Genomic DNA, 21,723 nt, shown 5'->3' with positions numbered 1-21,723 from the left:
CTGGGTTCACACGACCACATTAACGTCCGTAATGGACGGACGTATTTCGGCCGGAAGTCCCGGACCGAACTCAGTGCAGGGAGCCGGGCTCCTAGCATCATAGTGATGTACGATGCTAGGAGTCCCTGCCTCGCTGCAGGACAACTGTCCCGTACTGTAGTCATGATTACAGTACGGGACAGTAGTTCCACGCAGAGGCAGGGACTCCTAGCGTCGTACATCACTATGATGCTAGGAGCCCGGCTCCCTGCAGTGTGTTCGGTCCGGGTCTTCCGGCCGAAATACGTTCCGTCCATTACGGACGTAGCATGGTCGTGTGAACCCAGCCTGAGGCTGGGTTCACACGACCACACTAACGTCCGTAATGGACGGACGTATTTCGGCCGGAAGTCCCGGACCGAACTCAGTGCAGGGAGCCGGGCTCCTAGCATCATAGTTATGTACGATGCTAGGAGTCCCTGCCTCTCTACAGGACAACTGTCCCGTACTGTAATCATGTTTTCAGTACGGGACAGTTGTCCTGCAGAGAGGCAGGGACTCCTAGCATCGTACATCACTATGATGCTAGGAGCCCGGCTCCCTGCACTGTGTTCGGTCCGGGTCTTCCGGCCGAAATACGTTCCGTACATTACGGACGTAACATGGTAGTGTGAACCCAGCCTAAAGGTTCTCTTTAAGTGAAGAAACTCTGTATTTGATTATGTACATGGGTTCCAGATTCCAGGCAGTTATTGACTGCAAAGGATTTGCTTTCAAGTATTAAAAATAATCCTTATATTTAGAATTATGTTAGTTTGTCCAATTACTTTTGAGCCTGTAAAAATAAAGGGACTACAGTATGTAAAAAAAAATGGCTGTAAAACCTCAACGGTTAATACAATATTTTTGTTAAACCTCATAACCCGTTAGTGACCGGCCCATCGTGTTTTTACGTCGGTCACTAACGGGCCTTATTCCGATGCCATAGACTTTTTACGTCGCGGCATCGGAATAAGTAAACAGAGCAGGGAGCTGTCAAATCTCCCTGCTCTCAGCTGCTAGAGGCAGCTGAGGGCAGGGAGCGTCCCTGCTCTGCCGGGTGAGATCGATATTAGTATCGATCTCTCCCGTTTAACCCCTCAGATGCGGTGCTCAAGAGCGAGCACCGCATCTGAGTGGTTTTGGAGAGAGGGAGGGTGCTCCCTCTCTCCCCCACCGACACCCTGCGATACGATCGCCGAGTGTCAGTGTCTCCCATGGCAGCCGGGGGCCTAATAAAGGCCCCCAGGTCTGCCAGTAATGAATGCCTGCTAGATCATGCCGCAGGCATGACCTAGCAGATGCCTGTCCGTTTTAAACGGACAGGCAGTAATACACTGCAATACAGAAGTATTGCAGTGTATTATAATAGCGATCGCAGAATCGCATATTAAAGTCCCCTAGTGGGACTAGTAAAAAAGTTTAAAAAAAAAGTTTAATAAAGTTAATTTAAAAAAAAATGTGAAAAAAAAAATGAAAAACCCACTTTTTCCCCTTACAAACTGCTTTACTATTAAAAAACCAAAATAAAGTAAAAAAGTTACACATATTTGGTATCGCCGCGTCCGTAACGACCCCGACTATAAAGCTATTACATTACTTAACCCGCACGGTGAACGCCGTAAAAAATTAAATAAAGAACGACAGAAAAATTGCTGTTTTCTGTGAATCCTGACTTTAAAAAAATGTGATTAAAAAGTGATCAAAAAGTCGCATCTACTCCAAAATGGTACCAATAAAAACTACAAGTCGTCCCGCAAAAAAAAAGCCCTCATACAACCGCATCGGCGAAAAAATAAAAACATTACGGCTCTTCAAATATGGAGACACAAAAACAAATAATTTGGAAAAAAAAGCGTTTTTACTGTGTAAAAGTAGTAAAACATCCGAAAACTATACAAATTTGGTATCGTTGCAATCGTAACAACACGCTGAATAAAGTTATTGTGTTATTTATACCACACGGTAAACGGCGTAGATTTAGGACGCAAAAAAGCGTGGAGAAATTTCAGATTTTTTTCTATTCCCCCCCCAAAAAAAGTTAATAAGAGTTAATCAATAAATAATATGTACCTCAAAATGGTGCTATTAAAAAATACAACTTGTCCCGCAAAAAACAAGACCTTATACAGCTATGTCGACGCAAAAATAAAAGAGTTATAGCTCTTGGAATGCGACGATTGAAAAACGTAAAAAATAGCTTGGTCATTAAGGTCTAAAATAGGCTGGTCATTAAGGGGTTAAATTGAAGCTAAAAGCCTACGCGGAAAAAATAAATTTCATGCTCTTCTACCGTGTTTCGGGTCAAAATCTGCCTCAAAATTCCAGGCGCTTCTTTCCGTCTCCCATTGATTTCAATGGTGTTTTTGAGGCGGAAAACACCTCAAGATAGGGCATGTTGCTTCTTTTTCCTGCAAGCATTTTTTTTCCGCTCGCGGCAAAAAAAAAACGCCCACACCTCCCATTGAAATCAATCGGGGGCAACTTCGGCCGTTATTTGCCGCGTTTTCCACGGCAAAAACTGCGTAAAAAAAACCTCTGTGTGAACTGGGCCTGTTTGGACCTTAATGACCAAGCCAGATTAGTCAAATCTGGTATGTCTGACTTCATCAGAGAATAAGGCCGAATTCACACGAGCGTGTGCTTTTTGCGCAAGCGAAAAACGCGGCGTTTTGCCTGCGCAAAAGGCACTTAACAGCTCCGTGTGGCATCAGCATATGATGCGCGGCTGCGTGCTTTTCGCGCAGCCGCCATCATTATGACACTCCGTTTGGATGTTTGTAAACAGTAAAGCACGTGGTGCTTTTCTGTTTTCATTCATCCTTTTCACAGCTGTTGCGCGAATCACACTGGTCGCACGGAAGTGCTTCTGTGTGGCATGCGTGGTTTTCACGCACCCATTGACTTCAATGGGTGCGTGATGCGCGAAAAACGCTCAAAGAATGGACATGTCGTGACTTTTACGCAGCGGACCAACGCTGCGTAAAAATCACGCACATGTCTGCACGGCCCATAGACTAATATAGGTCCGTGCGACGCGCATGAAAATCACGCGCGTTGCACGGACGTATATATCCCGTTCGTCTAAATAAGCCCTAACTCTGTGAAAGTTTTGAATATCCAAGTAATTCTGACATTGTTTTTTCTTCACATGTTGTACTTTATTTTAGTGGTAAAAGTAGACTGATACAATTTGCGGAAATTAATAAAAAAATAGAAAAATATAAGAAATTTTGTAATAATTACCATTTTTCCCTATTTTTAACTGCAATATGTCACATATGTACACACATACTGTACAATTTTTTTAATTAAATATGTATTTCCATCTCTATACTCTATTTTGGCAGCACTTTTGAAAGAATAAAATAAATTTTCAGCAATTTAGAGGACTTACAAATTGAATAATAATTTTATAAATTTTGAAGTACGTTTTGTTTTCCTGCACCAAGCCAGGTTTTCAGAGGCTCATAGGTCTCGGGATGATGGAAACCCCACAAATGACCCCATTTAGAAAACTAGACCCCTGAAGGTATTTATCTAGGGGTATAGTAAGTATTTTGACCGCAAAGTTTTTTGCTAGATTTAATACATAGCAGGTGGAAAAAAAATAATTTCACTTTTTTCATAAAAGTATCAATTTGAAGACCAATTTCTTTGTAAAGCGAACATGAAAATGAAGAAACACACCACAAAATCTATCACCCTGTGTCTCCTGTTTTCAAAAATACCCACATTGGGGCCCTAATGCGTTGCCTGGACACACGGCAGGGTCCCAAAGAAAGGGAGCACCCGGAGGCTTTCAGGACTCATATTTTGCTTGAAAATGTTTTAGGCCCCACTGTACATTTGGAGAGGCTTTGAGCTGCTAGAATGATAGAAACTCCCCATAAACGACCCCATTTCGAAAACTATACCCCTTAAGGTATTTATCTAGAGGTATAGTTAGCATTTTGACCACACAGGTTTTTCACTAAATATATTGGAATTAGTCTGTAAAAATAAAAATCGACTTTTTTTCTGAAACATAGAAATTTTTAATATTTACAAGGAATAACGAAGAAAATGCGCCCCAACATTTGTAAAGCAATGTCTCCCGATTACGACAATACCCCATATGTGGTAATAAACTGCTGTTTGGACCCACAGCAGGGCTCAGAAGGGAAGGAGTGCCATTTGGATTTCTGATTTTGCTGGAATGGTTTTCGGTGCAATGTCGCATTTGCAATGCACTGGAGGGACCAAAACAGTGGAAACCCCCCAATAGTGACCCCATTTTGGAAAAACTTTCAAGGAATTTTTCTAGGGGTATAGTGAGCATTTAGACTCCACAGGTCTTTTCCAGAGTTCATTAGAATTAGGGCGCGAAAATTAATATAAAATTTTTTTCCACTAAAATGTTGCATTTTCTCATTTTCACAAGGGATAAAGGAGGAAAAAAACAAACATTTTTTATAAAGCAATTTCTCCCGAGTACGGAAATACCCCATATGTGGTCATACGTTTTTTTCGTTAGAAATTAATTAACCCTTTCAGGACTGATCCATTTTTTGCTTTCTTATTTTAGATTTTCACCCCCCGCCTTCCAAGAGCCATAACTTTTTTATTTTTCCATCAATAGAGTGGTGTGAGGGCTTATTTCTTGCGGGAGGAGCTGCAGTTATTATTGGTACCACTTTTTGGTACATAAAAAGTGATTAAAAAGTTGTATTACATTTTTTTTTTAGAGCTAAGGTGACAAAAAAAAACAACTGCGATTTTGGCGGTTTCAATTATTAAATTTTTTTAAGGTGTTCACTGTGCGAATTAAATAATGGTATATTGTAATAGTTCTGACTTTTACGGACGTAGCGATACCAATTTTATTCTTTTTTTTACATTACTTTAGAAGAAAAATGGGAAAAGGTGTTTTTTTTAACTTAAAAAAAAAAATTCTCACTACTAATAACTTTCATTCTTCTACACATTTTATTAATCCCCTTAGGGGACTTGATCCAGCGATCATCGGATCGCTGGTACAATACACTGCAATACTAATGTATTGCAGTATATTGTTATTCTTACAGGCTTCTGTAACAGAACAATCGCTGTACCTGTCCGTTAGTCCAGGGTGTCCGCTGTAATACACAGCGGACACCCGCAGCGTATGGAGCGGGCTCAGCACGTGAGCCGGCTCCATACATCAACCCCCGCACCATGACGGGCAATTAAGTCATAGTGCGCAAAAGGGGTTAATGCACAGCGGATGGTTCAAAGTGAAAATTGCAATTTTCCACTGATATGCCATTTTAGTGCATAATATGTTGTGCCCAGTTTGTGCCACAGAAGACAAATACCTCAAAACGTTAAGCGGGTTCTCTCGGGTATGGCGATGCCATATGTGTGGGCGCAAACTGCTGTTTGGGCACACTGCAGGGGTCAGAAGGGAGGGAGCGCAATTTTGCTTTTGGAGCGCAGATTTTGCTTGGTAATAGTTCTGTTTGGGCTATTGCTGGTATTTCAGTTTATAATGAGGGGCCATATGTAAGCTGGGCAGAGTACATCAGGGCATAATAAGAGGGTATAATAATGCAGTAAATAAATAATAATTCATAGATGTGTGGCCGGTGTGGCACTGATAAATGGCATCCGATCTTATCTGCTTTTGGAACACTCTGCACATTTTGCATCGCCATATTCTGAAAGCCAGAACTTTTTTATTTTTTCACCACCAGAGCGGTGTGAGGGCTTATTTGTTGCGCGACAATCTCTAGTTTTCATTGGTACCATTTTCGGGTACATGCGATTTTTTGATCACTTTTTATTCAATTTCTTTTGCAATCCTGACCAAAAACCAGGAATTCTGAAGTTTTTTTAGTTTTTTTTTTTGCTGCGTTCACTGTACGCTATAAATGACATTTTTACTTTATTCTGCGAGTTGGTACAATTACGGTGATACCATATGTATATAGGCTTTTTCCTTTTTTTAGCGTTTGCACAATAAAATCACTTATTTATTAAAAAAAATTATTTTCTGTTTCACCATATTCTGAGAGCCATAATTTTTTTATTTTGTAGTCAAAAAAGCTGTGTAAGGGCTTGTTTTTTGCGGGACGGATTGAAGTTTTTATTGGTATTATTTTTGGGTACATGCTACTTTTTGATCACTTTTTATTCTTTATTTTGGGAGCGGTGGTGACCAAAAAAATTGCGATTCTGTCGTAGTTTTTTTTATTGATTTTTTTGGGGGTGTTCATCGTGCGGGAAAAATAACATTGTAGTTTTATAGTTGGGGTCATTACGAACGCGGTGATACCAAATATGTGTGCTTTTTTAACGTGTTCATTTTTTTTCTATAATAAAAGTTTTATTTTATAACTTTTATTTTTACACTTTTTTTAAAAACTTTTTTTATTCCTTTTTTTTACTTGTCCCACTAGGGGACATTGAGAGTTGCAGCTTTGATCGCTGCTAGAGTACATTACACTACACACATAGTGTAATGTACTCTGTCATTGTGACGTAACAGTCACACTGACAGGAAGCCTACGGCGACCACCCTCCGGCTGGTCCTCATAGGCTTCTGTACATGGCAGCCCGGAAGCTATTGTCTAGCCTCCGATTGCCACAACAAGCATCGGCAGCCTACAATCACTTCGTGGGAGCTGCCGATGTGCTTCAAACCACTTAAATGCGGCGACGGCAATCTGTCGCCGCACTTAAGGGGTTAATTGCCGAAAGCAGCGGCGATGGTCCGTTGACCGGCAAGACTGATGTGATAGCTGTCTAGGCCAGCTGTCAGCGCGGGCTTGTCACTCTGTGTGTACACAGAGTGACAGTTTGAAATACTGATGAAAATTAACGTCATGATGCGCAATCTAGCAGCCGACCATGACGTTCAATTTCGTCATCGGTCGGGAAAGGGTTAAAGCTGAAAATGGCGCTTCTTTTAGAAACTTGAAGCTTACTTTGAGGCGTTTTTCATGAAGTGACATGCTACTTCTTTTTACAAGGCTTCTTTTTACGAGGCATTTTTTTTTTTTGTTAAATCAGCAGCGCAAAATTACTTCTACAGCACAGTGTATTTCCCATTGAATTCAATGGCACGCTGTTTGTTGGCGTTTTGCTATTGTTTTTCCAGGTGTATTTCAAGGCATTTACGCCTGAAAAAACTGTGTGAACATACCCTAAATCAGGGGTCTCAAGCACGCGGCCCGCGGGCCGCATGCGGCCCCTGGGGCTGTCATCTGCGGCCCGCGGGACACAGAGCCGCTAGTATCGGCTCTGCTCCGAGACTCTGGAATTCCCTGACATCGCTGTCCACATATGAACAGCGATGTCTGGGGCTTCCCCAGAGCCGGAGTCCCGAGCAGAGCGCTGGTGTCGGCTCTGCTCCGGGACTCTGTGGAATTCCCTGACATCGCTGTCCACATATGAACAGCGATGTCTGGGGCTTCCCCAGAGCCGGAGTCCCGGGCAGAGCGCTAGTAAAGGCTCTGCTCCGGGACTCTGTGGAATTCCCTGACATCGCTGCCCATATATGGACAGTGTGTCAGGGTCTTGCCCAGAGCGGAGCAGAGCGCTGGTGTCGGCTCTGCTCCTGGACTCTGTGGAATTCCCTGACATCGCTGTCCACATATGAACAGCGATGTCTGGGGCTTCCCCAGAGCCGGAGTCCCGAGCAGAGCGCTGGTGTCGGCTCTGCTCCGGGACTCTGTGGAATTCCCTGACATCGCTGCCCATATATGGACAGTGTGTCAGGGTCTTCCCCAGAGTGGAGTCCCGGGCAGAGCGCTATTATCGGCTCTGCTCCGGGACTCTGGGGAAGCCTCTGACATCGCTGTCCATACATCGACAATGATGTCAGGGGCTTCCCCAGAGCAGGAGTCCCAGTGACGTCAGGAGCACAGCTGGAGTCCCAGGAAAAGCCTACTAGCGATCTGCCTGGGACTCCAGCTCTGGGCAAGCCCCTGACATCACTGTGGAAGCCTCTACAGAGGGCACTGGGGCAGCCTCTACAGAGGGCACTGGGGCAGCCTCTACAGAGGACACTTTGGCAGCCTCTACAGAGGGCACTGTGGCAGCCTCTACAGAGGGCACTGTGGCAGCCTCTACAGAGGGCACTGTGGCAGCCTCTACAGAGGGCACTGTGGCAGCCTCTACAGAGGGCACTGTGGCGTTATCTACAAGTGGGTTTGTGACAGTATCTGAAGAGGACACTGGCATTATCTAGGGGTGTGTTGCATTATCTACAGAGGGCACTGTGGCCTTATCTACAGAGGGCACTGTGGCCTTATCTACAGAGGGCACTGTGGCCTTATCTACAGAGGGCACTGTGGCCTTATCTACAGAGGGCACTGTGGCCTTATCTACAGAGGGCACTGTGGCCTTATCTACAGAGGGCACTGTGGCCTTATCTACAGAGGGCACTGTGGCCTTATCTACAGAGGGCACTGTGGCCTTATCTACAGAGGGCACTGTGGCCTTATCTACAGAGGGCACTGTGGCCTTATCTAGGGGTGTGTTGCATTATCCACAGAGGGCACTGCGGCAGCATCCACAGATGGCACTGCGGCAGCATCCACAGAGGGCACTGCGGCAGCATCCACAGAGGGCACTGCGGCACTATCTAAAAAGGGGCTGCCCAATCTTGACATGTGTGCTAACTGAGCCGCCGGACTGCATTTAGCGACACTTAAACTGGAAAGCTGGATTGTTGAAATAAGCACGTGGAGAAATATCTCAAATTTTAAACCTAGCGCTATTATTATAGTAATGTAGTGTTATTATTCTAGTAATATAGTGTTATAGTAGTTCAAATAACTAATTGATTAACAATAATTTTGTATTGTATCAAATTTGAAAGTAATGCGGCCCGTCAACTTCCCATTTTTTCTATATGCGGCCCACTTACCCGGCCGAGTTTGAGACCCCTGCCCTAAATTATGAAAATTGTGTCAGTGTCCAAATACATCTGGTATATTGTTGTCTGTTACAAAATAGCTACCTCTATGTCCCTGCTGTCCTGCTTCTTTCTGTCCATATATTTTCACTAGTGCCTTTATTTCTATTCTCAGAATTGTCATTTCAATTCAGAACCAATTTAGGTCAGCGCTGGATGTAATGGTATTGACAAAAGGTTTCCAAAGGAAAGCCAATAATCAAATCTGTATAGTTCATACAAAGGCTTTAAAGGAAACAAACAGAAGCCAAACATACACAATAATGTGTGTGAGGACAAGAGTTAAAAGAACGTATTTTCTCATATGATTGAAGCCTTTTTATGGTTTTGTTATTATTTAACAATGAAGCCTTTTCCTTTTGGTTCTCTACTCCTCTTTCCCACAGGTCACATTTTATATTTTCATCATGGCTTTTTATCATAACGGCTTTTTCCTTCTGTGATATCTTTGCTAGGATGATCGTCTCTTGTTTGTGTTTCTCTATCATTCTTGATCTTCATACTTGAATGTCTTCTCACTGGGTAAGAGAACAGCGAATTCTGTGTTTGTTAATGCAGTTGATCCCAATAAGGGCACATTGCCTGTGGTGCTGCTGTTCATATGACATGTCAATTTCTTTCTTTTACTTACACCTCTTGCACACGACCAAGTTCGGGCCGTGAAAACCAGTCCGTGTGTCGAACGCGACTCCTGGCATCATATACATTTTATGATGCTAGGAGTCTCTGCCTCCCCACGGAACTGCTGTTCTGTACTGTATCATTTTGTTGAGTACGGAACAGCAGTTCCGTGGGGAGGCAGAGACTCCAAGCGTCATAAATGTCTATGATGCCAGGAGTCCCGTTCACCTGTACCGTGGTCGGGCCGGGAAATGTTTTTCACGGCCCGAACTCGGTCGTGTGCAAGAGGTGTTATAAAAACATAATGTCTCAACACAGAATAAACTTGTTATGCTGATTTATGCTATAAAAATTTAGAACTTCCATACAGTTGATTCAGGAGGGAAAATGTTTATCAGAAAAATACATTATCAGTGATTTTTCATAGGATGGCAGGAAAATATTCTCAATCAAGTATTATGGCTTTTAAAAGAAACCATTAGATTATACGGCTTTGCCACATCTCTTGATATAAATGTAATAGACATGATAGATAGATAGATAGATAGATAGATAGATAGATAGATAGATAGATAGATAGATAGATAGATAGATAGATAGATAGACAGACAGACCCACCTGCCAGACCGACCAACACAAAGATATGCAATCTCTGTTGTTGTCAACATGGCACTTATATGATGCTACTTTTCCAACCAGTCAGTTTCTCAAATGTTCTGCCCTGCTAGAGCTTCCTACTGTAATGTGATTGTGAACTTGGAATATCTATAAGCTGCTCAGCCGCAAAGTGGTGGGCCACACATTCTCATAGAATGGGATCAACGAGTGCAAAAGCACGTAGCTCATAATCGTGGAGTGGTGTAAAGCACACTACAGTTGGACTCTAGAGAGGTCTAAATCGCACTATACCATCTGGCAGTCAGATGGCCAATACTGTGTATAAAGTTTGCCAGGGAAATGCTTCTTGTAAGAATGCATAATTCTAGCTGTACTTTTTGGTGAAAGAGGAATAATAATTGAGGACTGTTCATTGTTTTGATTGAACTTCTTAGTTCTAGTGAAGTTAATCTTGAACAAAAGAACTTTATGGCAACAGCTTGGGGATGGTTCTTTCCATTTAAACTTGAGGGTGCCCCATGTTGTTGGCATGCACAGCACTATGACCTCAACCCCATTGGGCACCGTTTGGGTGAGTTTACACATTGCATTTTTGCCAAGATTTGTTCTGAAAATTAGACTGTACATGTGCTGTTCTTATTGCAGTTTTGTTTTTTGTTTTTTATTCTTTGCTTTGTTATTTTCTGATGGAAGTTACTTTTTCTTATTGTTAACTGAAAACTCCAGAGTACTTCCATGGGTACACAGATAATATCAGCTGAAGTACAATATATTAGAATTTGCAAACATAAATCAAAGATTACCTGTAATTACAGAAACGAAAGGGTTAGTCCCATATCTAAGCAGTAAGTAGTAAATGTCACAGTGTCTTTGGAGAATAAAACATAAACAAGGGTAATACAAAATCAATAGACAGTATGCGGGGTTGGGTATAGCAAATATCAGGGCAGGCGGCAAATGGGCATTTAAAGTGGGTATAGCAAATACTCAGGGCAGGCGGCAAAGGTTTGTCACGTGTCACTAGCAAGAGGTCATGGCAGACAAGGATAGTCAAAAAATACAGGCAGAGGTAAATCACAGGACATCAAAGAAAGTAATGGCAGGGAAACTCTAGACAAGCTAGAAAGAACCTAGTAGATGAGGCAAGGGAGCACACTTTATACCCAAGAAAAGCTGGGTGGATAATTGCACTAGGAGCCAGAGCGTCGGCGGCGGCGTGGGAGGCCACCAAAAGCGAAGATAGTGGGAAAGAAGCGGTGACAAACAAAAGCAGAAGATGCCGGATAAGTATATGGCGGTGGTGGGGAGCGGCGGCCATTACAGTTATAATTAGGAGTTTGGTAGAATTACTGTAACTTAATAAAAGAGAAGGCAAGGAGTTTTTGTTGTGAATTTTGATTAAAAAACGACACAAAAAATTTACAGAAAACTACAACAAAAACGTCATGTGTGAATAGAGCCTTAAAGTAAAATACTGAAATTAAAAAATACTGTATTTGGCACAAAATGTCACTATAAACTGTGACAAAAACCGCCACGTGAACTAAAGATGAATTTAAAGAGGCTCTGTCACCACATTATAAGTGCCCTATCTCCTATATAAGGAGATGGGCGCTATAATGTATGTGACAGTAATGCTTTTTATCTAGAAAAACGATCTATTTTTACCACTTTATGAGCGATTTTTAGCTTTATGCTAATGAGTTTCTTAATGCCCAAGTGGGTGTGTTTTTACGTTAGACCAAGTGGGCGTTGTACAGTGGAGTGTATGACGCTGACCAATGCTGATAATGAATATACATCACTACCAGCCAGGACGTAGTGGTGTATATTCATTATCAGGACACTGCAGTAATGTTAGTGTTTGTGTATGTGGCTGCACATAGCGATATAACTATATCGGTAGTGCAGTGTAAATGAATGGAGAGAAGTGCATGACGCTGATTGGTCAGCGTCATACACTCCTCTGTACAACGCCCACTTGGTCTAAAGTAAAAACACGCCCACTTGGGCATTAAGAAACTCATTAGCATAAAGCTAAAAATCGCTCATAAAGTGGTTTAAAATATTCTTTTTCTAAATAAAAAGCATTACTGTCGCCTACTTTATAGCGCCAATCTCCTTATATAGGAGATAGGGCACTTATATTGTGGTGACAGAGCCTCTTAAAATACTGAATGCAGACCAAGCCTTAGAGCCAAACATCAGTTTCTGATCTTTCTCTTGTGCCTGAATGGATGTCAATCCCTGCAGCCATGTTATAAAGTTAAAAGCCTTTCCAGAAGATTTGACACTGTATAAAGACGCAATGGACAAAAATAGATGCGGGAGGGACCATTCCATAATAATTCTGATGTTCATGTCCACCTACTTTTAGCCATTTAAAGTAAGATAGATAAAAAATACATATGAGAAAGAAGGATAGCTATGTGGTTCATACATTTGTATTATGTCGGCAGCACGTCTCCCTGTTTACACAGGGAGATGTGCTGCCGAGAACGATTATATTTTTCACATTTAAAACTATACGATCAGCAGATGAACGAGTCTCTGCTCATTCATCGGCTGAACGCTGCCCTGTTTACACAGGGCAATTATCGGGAAGGATGGGGGTAGGGAAACGGACAAGTGAGCCCTAATCTACCCACCACTCTGTCCCTGCCTACTTGCAACGACCCGCCCTAGGCGACGGGGTACAACTGGGCGGCGGTCCCTACGCTCAGTAAGTGCACGAGACAAACAGACAAGGGTACACAAAGCTAGGGGAAATGGGGCAGTTGCCCACGGCAACACCGTGAGCAACAAGAGTGGTGAACGAGCCGAGTCAAACCAGGAGTGAACGAGGTACCAAACGCAGAGCAGGAGAGTAGTCAGAAAGCCAAGGTCAGTATGGAGCAGGATCAAATAGTCAGAAGCTGTAGCTGGGCCAGGAAACCACACGAGAAAAATCACAAGCAAAGGAGGAACAGGAAAGGCAAGTATAAATAGACAGAGGGCGGGAGCTAGCTCCGTCTGGCCAGGCTGCGATAGGCTCTCGCACTCCTAAGCCTGCCATCCTGAGTGGTGGAAGATGGAGTCAGTCTCAGAGGCATAGACTCAGGTGCAGACTGATTACCTATGGGCGTATACACAGAAGTTGTGCCTGGCAGATCCTTTACAGCTCGTTTGCCCGATAATTGGCCAGTGTAAAAGGGCCTTTAGATAACCATTCGATAGATTGAAGAGATAACAGACATATATTATAGATAGAGATACAGTGCTTGTCACGATAGGTGTGTGGACCCACTGGGCCGTACCACCATAGCGGGATAGTAGCTGGCCAAACAGGATACCAGGGCAAAGTCAATAGTTCGAATAAGGGTACCTGTGGCAATACAGACAGTAGCGATGGCAGGCTCGGATGGGACCTTGGCAGCAGACAGACACCAGGTGCGGGGAAATACAGAAGGCGTAGTATACGACACAACACGACTCCAACTCTCTATGGCACAAGAACAAGGTAGCACGGGAACATTGGGAACTGGAAAACACTAAGGGACCATTTGCAAAGACTAACACGGGTAAACAAAACAATGCTCAGGCAATGGAGGAAGGGGCAGGGCCCTTCTTATAGTCCAGGGTGATCATGGGAGCAATCAGACAATCTAAAACATGTGTGTGCTCTGGCCCATTAAGGCCGGGAATGAGCTCGAGCGTGCACCCTAGTGGTCACTGCAGTACAGGACAGCCACATGTGCTGGCATCTCTGCAGGATGATAGGAGTCTGCGGTCTGCGACCGCGGACGTTACAGTGCCTAGTGAGAGTATTCACTCCCTTGGTCTTTTTCCTGTTTTGTTGCATTACAACCTTGAATTAACAAAAGGCCAGGCCATTTTGCACGTTAATGATCAAGGATTTTTTTTTTTTTTCATGGTCGCATTTCAACAGTTGTAACTTTTTTTTTATTCTGTCGACATAGCCGTATAAGGGCTTGTTTTTTGCGGGACGAGTTGTATTTTGTAATTGCACCGTTTTTAGATGTTTATAATATATCGATTAACTTTTATTAACTTTATTTTAGGAGAGAATGGAAAATAAGCAGCTATTCCAGCATTGATTTTCACGTTATAAATTTACGCCGTTTACTATGTAGCGTAAATAACATGTTAACTTTATTCTATGGGTCGGCACGATTAAGGGGATACCAAATATGTAAAGGTTTTATATGTTTTCCTACGTTTGCACAATAAAAACCTTTTTAGAAAAAAAATTACTTGTTTTTGCATCGCCGCATTCCAAGAGACGTAACTTTTTTATTTTTCCGTCAATGTGGCCGTATGTGGGCTTTATTTTTGCGGGCCAAGGTGTAGTTTTCATTAGTACTATTTTGGGGTACACAGGACTTATAGATTAACTTTTATTTAATTTTTTATGGGGGGAATGGGAGAAAAGAGAATTTTGCCGTAGTTTTTTGCGTTTGTTTTGGACGCCGTTCATCCAGCGGTTTAATTAATGTGTTGATTTTATTGTTCAAGTCATTACAATCACGGGGATACCACATATGTGTATGTGTGATTTGTTTTGACACTTTTACTAAATAAAACCACTTTTTGGGCAAAAAATATATTTGACTAATTTTTTTTTTTTTTTCACAAACCTTATTTAACTGCTTTACATTTTTTTTTTTTAGTCCCACCAGGGGACTTCACTATGCGATCTGCTAATGCCTAACAGGCATTTGCTGAAGGCAGACCTGGGGGCCTTTGTTAGGCCCCCGGCTGCCATGGAAACCCGACGGCGACCCGTGATTTCTTTGCGGGGGCGCTGATGGGCTGACAGAGGGAGCTCCCTCTGTCAAACACATTAGATGTCGCTGTCACTATTGTTAGCGCCATTTAATGGGTTAAACTGCCGGAATCGTAGCGCGCTTCGATTCCGGCAGTTGCGGCAGGAGCCAGGCTGTGTATAACAGCCGTGCTCCTGCCGCTGATCGCGTGGGTACACTGCCAGTACCCACGCGATCAGAGGACGGATATATCCGTCCTTTTGCGGGAACTAGCACCTGCACAGGACGGATATATCCGTCCTTCGTCGTAAAGGGGTTAATATGTATTTTTGGTGGGTTTGTACCATTTGATTTACACAACGTCTACCACTTTGAAGGTGCAAAATATTTTTTACTGTGGCACGTACAACAATTAAGGCAAAAACCGGAGAACTTTAACCCCTTAAGGACACGGCCAATTTTGGCCATGAGGACAGAACCTTTTTTTTATATTTCCCTCTTTGCATCACGACGCTCATAACTCTTTTTTGTATGACGTAGTTGTATGAGACTGTTTTTTGCGGGACGAGTTGTACTTTATGTAGGAACCATTTTTTGGTATAGATACATTATCGTTTAATTTCTATACATTTTTATTTTGGCGAAAATGCAGAAAAAAAGCAGTTCCGCTGCAGTTTTAATATTTATTTTTTTTACACCATACACCGATCATCATAAATAAAGTTCTACATTTGTTGTACAGGTTGTTACGGTCGTGGCGATACCAAATATGTCTATATTATTTCATGTTTTGGGACTTAAATTTTAAAAAGTTTATTTATTATTAAAAAAATATGTGTGTTTCTGTGTATTTTTTGTACTTTTTATTTATTTATCATTAATTTTTTTTACATTCATTTAACTTTTTTTTTTTTTAGTCCCATAAAGGGATTTATCATTTTGATTTTGAGTTTTTAACTGTAATGTACTGGCATAGATCTATATGCTAGTACATTAACCTGTGTACTGATTGTACACAGGCAGTTGTTAGGGCATACCTCAGTATGTCCTAACAACAGGAAATATGTTCAGACAGCCCTGGGGTCCTTCAATGGACCTTGATCACGTCACAGTTATTTTCTGTGACGCAAAGTGCAGTCCCCTCTCCTTGAACGCCGCTGTCAGAGCAGGCCGTGGCTGTGTATTACAGCCGTTGCTCCGCTCTCAATCGCGCGCACAGAGGGCTGTCACACAGGACGAGAATGCTCGTCCTAATGCGCGAAGTACCTGCCGCTCAGGACGAGCATTCTCGTCCTGTGTCGGCAACCAGTTAATGTGCATAAGTATTTACCCCCTGAAAGTATATACTTTGTGGAGCCACCTTTTGCTGCAATTACAGATGTAAATCTCTTGGGGTATGTCTCTATTAGCTTAGCACATCAAGAAGCTGGGATTTCTACCCATTCTTCTAGGCAAAATTGCTCCGACTCCTTCAAGTTAGATGGCTTGCATTGGTGTACAGCCATTCCAAAACATTTAAAATGTCCCCCTTGAACCACTCCATTGTAGCTTTATCTGTATGTTTAGTGTCATTGTCCTGCTGGAAGGTGAACCTCAAGGTGACCCAGTTTCAAATCTCTGAAACAGGTTTTTCTTAAGAATTTCCCTGTATTTACTGCCATCCATCTTTCCTTCAATACTGACCAGTGTTGGGTTTGCAACACACATATTGTTTCCCATCAGGGGCGTAATTAGGAAAAACTGGGCCCCCTAGCAAACTTTTGACTGGGCCCCACCTTCCCCCCGTTGGGTGCCACACACCGCCCCCCCTTGTAGATAATGCCCCCCTGTAGATTGTGCCATACAGCCCCCCCAGTAGATTGTGCCATACAGCCGCCCCTGTAGATTGTGCGATAAAGCCCCCTGTAGATTCTGCCATACAGCCCCCACTGTAGATAGTGCCATACAGCCCCCACTGTAGATCGTGCCATACAGCCCCCCCTGTAGATTGTGCCATACAGCCCCCCCTGTAGATTGTGCCATACAGCCCCCACTGTAGATTGTGCCATACAGCCCCCACTGTAGATAGTGCCATACAGTCCCCCTGAAGATTGTGCTATACAGCCCCCTGCAGATTGTGCCATGCTGCCCCCCTGTAGATTCTGCCATACAGCTCCCCCTGTAGACAGTGCTATACAACCCCCCTGTAGACAGTGCCTCCCACCTCCCCCTTGTAGACAGTGCCCCGCAAACAAATAAAACAAAAAAATTGTCCTCACCTAGGCCCCGTGACGAATGGAGCTGCTCCATAACGCTGACGGGATCCTTGCGTAGGCCACCATGATCCAGTGACGTCATCACGCCGGCCTACGCAGGGATCCTGTTCCTGCGCCTGATAGGCTGCAAACCGAATGTGGCCTGTAGCCTAGAAAATGGCAAAGAATATCTGCTCTGCCATAGTGCTCAACAATATCTGCGTCCTTAGGCCTTGATTTCACCCAGGGACCTAATTATGTGACATCTGACCGTAATTAGTGTGACCTTATTTAGGGGATTCATCGCAAGGGGGTGAATACATATACACTCACAAATGTAAATTATTATTTATTACTTTTTAAACAAAGGTTTTTCTTTCATTGCACTGTAACAATTTTGAATATTTTGTCTGGTTCATTAAATAAAATCAAATTTAACATTCATTGTAAGGCCGGATTTACATGAGCGTGTGCGTTTTGCGCGCGCAAAAGGCACTTAACAGCTCCGTGTGTCAGCTGCGTATGATGCGTGGCTGTGTGATTTTCACGCAGCCCCAATCATCATGACACTCTGTTTGTATGTTTGTAAACAGAAAAGCACGTGGTGCTTTTCTGTTTTCATTCATACTTTTTACTGCTGTTGCACGAATCACGCGAGTCACACGGAAGTGCTTCAGTGTGCTGCGCGTGATTTTCACGCACACATTGACTTCAATGGGTGCGTGATGCGCGAACCACACACAAATATCGGACTTGTCGTGAGTTTTAGACAGCGGACACACGCTGCGTGAAACTCACGGACAGTCTGCACGGCCCCATAGACTAACATAGGTCCGTGCGAGGCGCGTGAAAATTACGCGCGTTGCACGGACGTATTACACGTTCGTCTAAATAAGCCCTTAATTCCAGGTTGTAATGCAACAAAACAGGAAAACCACCAAAGGGGTGAATACTTTGCAAGGCACTGTATTTATTAGAAATAGACCTTATACATCGTTATCTATTGGTTTAATATGAGATAGATAGTTATTAGGCAGATGTTAGAACTAGAGAAATAGCCTTTATTATGAATGAACCCCCATCATTGGTAGCTCTCTGTGTGACAAGTATGCGGAGGGGAAGCTGTGACACTTTGTGCTGTACATGTCAAGTGTGCCGAGCCCTCGTAGATGGTGCTCTCAGGTCTGCCGTCTTCTTGCCAGGGGATTGATTGCCTGGCAGGTAGGAAGCAAAGTTGTGTGGCTCTACTCTGATGCTTCATTAGAGAAGACAAAAGTCCTATTCTGTGTGTGCGGTGCCCAGCAGCCACGCGAGTGTGGGCATCTTGGTGTGCTCCCTGTAGCCCTGCCTCTTTCTACAGAAACCTAATTTGATGGCTCAACTCCGATCGTCTCCCGAGGAGGGACATTTGTAGCAGTGTCTCTGTCAGTCCTCGGTCCGCCTGCACTTATTGCATCGAGTCTATCACTTGAAGGCAGGTTGAGCTGTGCATCCCGGGTCTGTGAAGAACTGGGAGTGTCGGACACCTCCCATATAGAGTCCGCACTACTGGCTGATCACACAAGGTACAAAGTTACCTCCCGTCACTGTGATCCACAGCTCATATGCATCTCTATAGACTTGCAGTCTGCTCCTTGTGAATAGACAACGAAAACATAGGACTATGGAGCTAGAGTCTGTAAACTGTACAACTCTGAGCAGAGAGGGCGCTGGCACTGCCAAGCCTCCGAAACATCTATGGAGGCAACCTCGTACCCACATCAGGATAAAGCAGAGATACCACTCAGATACCGACAAGTACCTGTACTGTCGGGCTATGGAGAACAAGCACCGGCCGGGTCTTAAGAAGCCCAGGAAGTCCTGGCCCTCCTCCTTCCACAAACGGTAAGACCTCTCTGTGGCATCATCTACACCTGTCCATAGAATCAGCACTTTACCCATGTGGAGGTTGTACCCTGAGCTTCCCTTACACACTGCACATGGGGTAATTATCCTACTGACAGAAATGGTCGCTTTTTCTATATTTACCCTAATGATTTGCTACCATTTCCAGTAGAAATGTAGTTTACCAGATGATTTCACAAATACATGTGTTGTCTTTGTTGGAACTCAGGCAAAGAGCAGTAATGCCAGGATTGCAGTGAAATAATACGTTTCCAGATTTGCTTTTATACAAAATCAGTCATAGATTAGACATTCACAGCAGTGAAACACCTGAGGCAAATTATTTTTATGATAATACCATGCTTATTTTATTATAACTAATGCCAGGGGTAGTGAAATGCGGCTTTCAGGTGTCATGTAAATCGAGTTTAGAGGGACTTTCCAAACCGTAAAACAAAAAATCCATATTGGGCTTCGTTCACATCTGCGTTCAGCCGTTCCGTTGGAGCTTTCTGTCAGAACAGACCCCTGACTGAAACAAACGGAAACCGTAGGTTTCCGTTTGCATTACCATTGATTTCAATGGTGACGGATCTGGTGCAAGTGGTTTCCCTTTGTCTCAGATGTACACGGGTTCCGTCGTTTAGACGGAATGAAAAGCGCAGTCGACTACGGTATTGGTGACAGAACCCTTACACAACGGTGACAAACAGAAACCATTTGCACAAGATCCGTCACCATTGAAATCAATGCATTCATTACTTTCATTATAAAAATAATTGACAAATTCCATAAGGACACGTTAAACTTATACATTGGGAGAATTTTCTGCCGTATACGCCGAACATTAACCTCAAACATGATATGAACTTGGGCTAGGGTGACACCCCATTTTTGTTGAAATGTACTGTTTCTTTTTTTAAGATTACAAAAATGGTACCTTTAAAACATCATGCAACAGGGTGCGAATTCTTTTGCATCCTGTTGCCATTGAGTTCTATTGTAAGAAAGGAAATTTTTTTTTATTTATTCAACAGGACAGGAAAAAGTAGCTTATATCATTTTTGTGTCCAGTTGCATCCTGTTTTAGGCTTTGTTCACATCTGCGTTGTGTTTTCTGTTCCGTCATAGGAACAGAAAAACGAAAGGAAAAAAAAAAATTCCATATCTGATTGGACAGTGTAACACGCCCCCTTGCCAGTACACGCCCCGTTGACAGTTCAAGGGGTTATTTAAATATCGGGCGCCAAGTATAACGGCACCAATATCTAAATAATGGAGGGAGGTAGAAAAAAAAAATGTAAAGTGCCCCAGGGTTTGTGCAGCCCTCCCCATTACATGCTGCACTCAGCTGCACATGTATGGGGAGGTGAAAGGTTCTCTTTAAGACTCAGAGCCCATTTTTCAAATCTGACATATTTCACTTTATGTGGTAATAACTTTGGAATGCTTAAACCTATCCAAGCGATTCAGAGATTGTTTTCTCATGAGACATTGGGCTTTATGTTACTGGTAAAATTTGGTCGATATATTCAGTGTTTATTTGTGAAAAATAGCAAATTTAGAGAAAATGTGAAAAAAACCAGCATTTTTCTGAATTTAAAGAGGCTCTGTCACCACATTATAAGTGCCCTATCTTGTACATGATGTGATTGGCGATGTAATGTAGATTACAGCAGTGTTCTTTATTTAGAAAAACAATCATTTTTCACGGAGTTATGACCGATATTAGCTTTTTGCTAATGAGTTTCTCAATGGACAACTGGGCGTGTTTTACTTTTTGGCCAAGTGACCAATCAGTGTCATACACTTCTCTCTATTCATTTACACTGCACATAGCGATATAGCTATATCATTATGTGCAGCCACATAAACAAACTATAACATTACTGCAGTGTCCCGACAATGAATATACATTACCTCCAGCCAGGACGGGATGTGTATTCAGAATCCTGACCACTTCTCTGCACGTGGAGGTAATGGACTTCTCTGTCCTGGCTGGAGGTAATGTATATTCATTGTCGGGACACTGCAGTAATGTTTGTGTATGTGGCTGCACATAGCGATATAGCTATATCGCTATATTCAGAGTAAATGAATGGAGAGAAGTGTATGACGCTGATTGGTCAGCGTCATACACTCCTCTGTACAACGCCCACTTGGTCAAAAAGTAAAACACGCCCAGTTGTCCATTGAGAAAGCCATTAACATTAGGCTGGATTCACACGAGCGTCTGCGTTTTGCACGCGCAAAAAACGCGGCGTTTTGCACGCGCAAAAGGCACTTGACAGCTCCGTGTAACAGCCCCGTATGATGCGCGGCTGCGTGCTTTTCACGCAGCCGCCATTATTATGACACTCAGTTTGGATGTTTGTAAACAGAAAAGCACGTGGTGCTTTTCTGTTTTCATTCATCCTTTTCACAGCTGTTACGCAAATCACGCTGTTCGCATTGACCTCAATGGGTGCGTGATGCGCGAAAAACGGCCAAAGAACGGACATGTCGTGACTTTTTTTCAGCGGACTCACGCGGAGTAAAAATCACGCACATGTCTGCACGGCCCCATAGACTAATATAGGTCCGTGCGACATGCGTGAAAATCACGCGCGTTGCACGGACGTATATCCCGTTCGTCTGAATA

The sequence above is a fragment of the Rhinoderma darwinii genome, chromosome 1 (genome assembly GCF_050947455.1).
Source record: "Rhinoderma darwinii isolate aRhiDar2 chromosome 1, aRhiDar2.hap1, whole genome shotgun sequence".
NCBI lineage: Eukaryota > Metazoa > Chordata > Amphibia > Anura > Rhinodermatidae > Rhinoderma > Rhinoderma darwinii.
The sequence above is the reverse complement of the archived record's forward strand: the minus strand, read 5'-3'. Positions refer to the sequence as shown.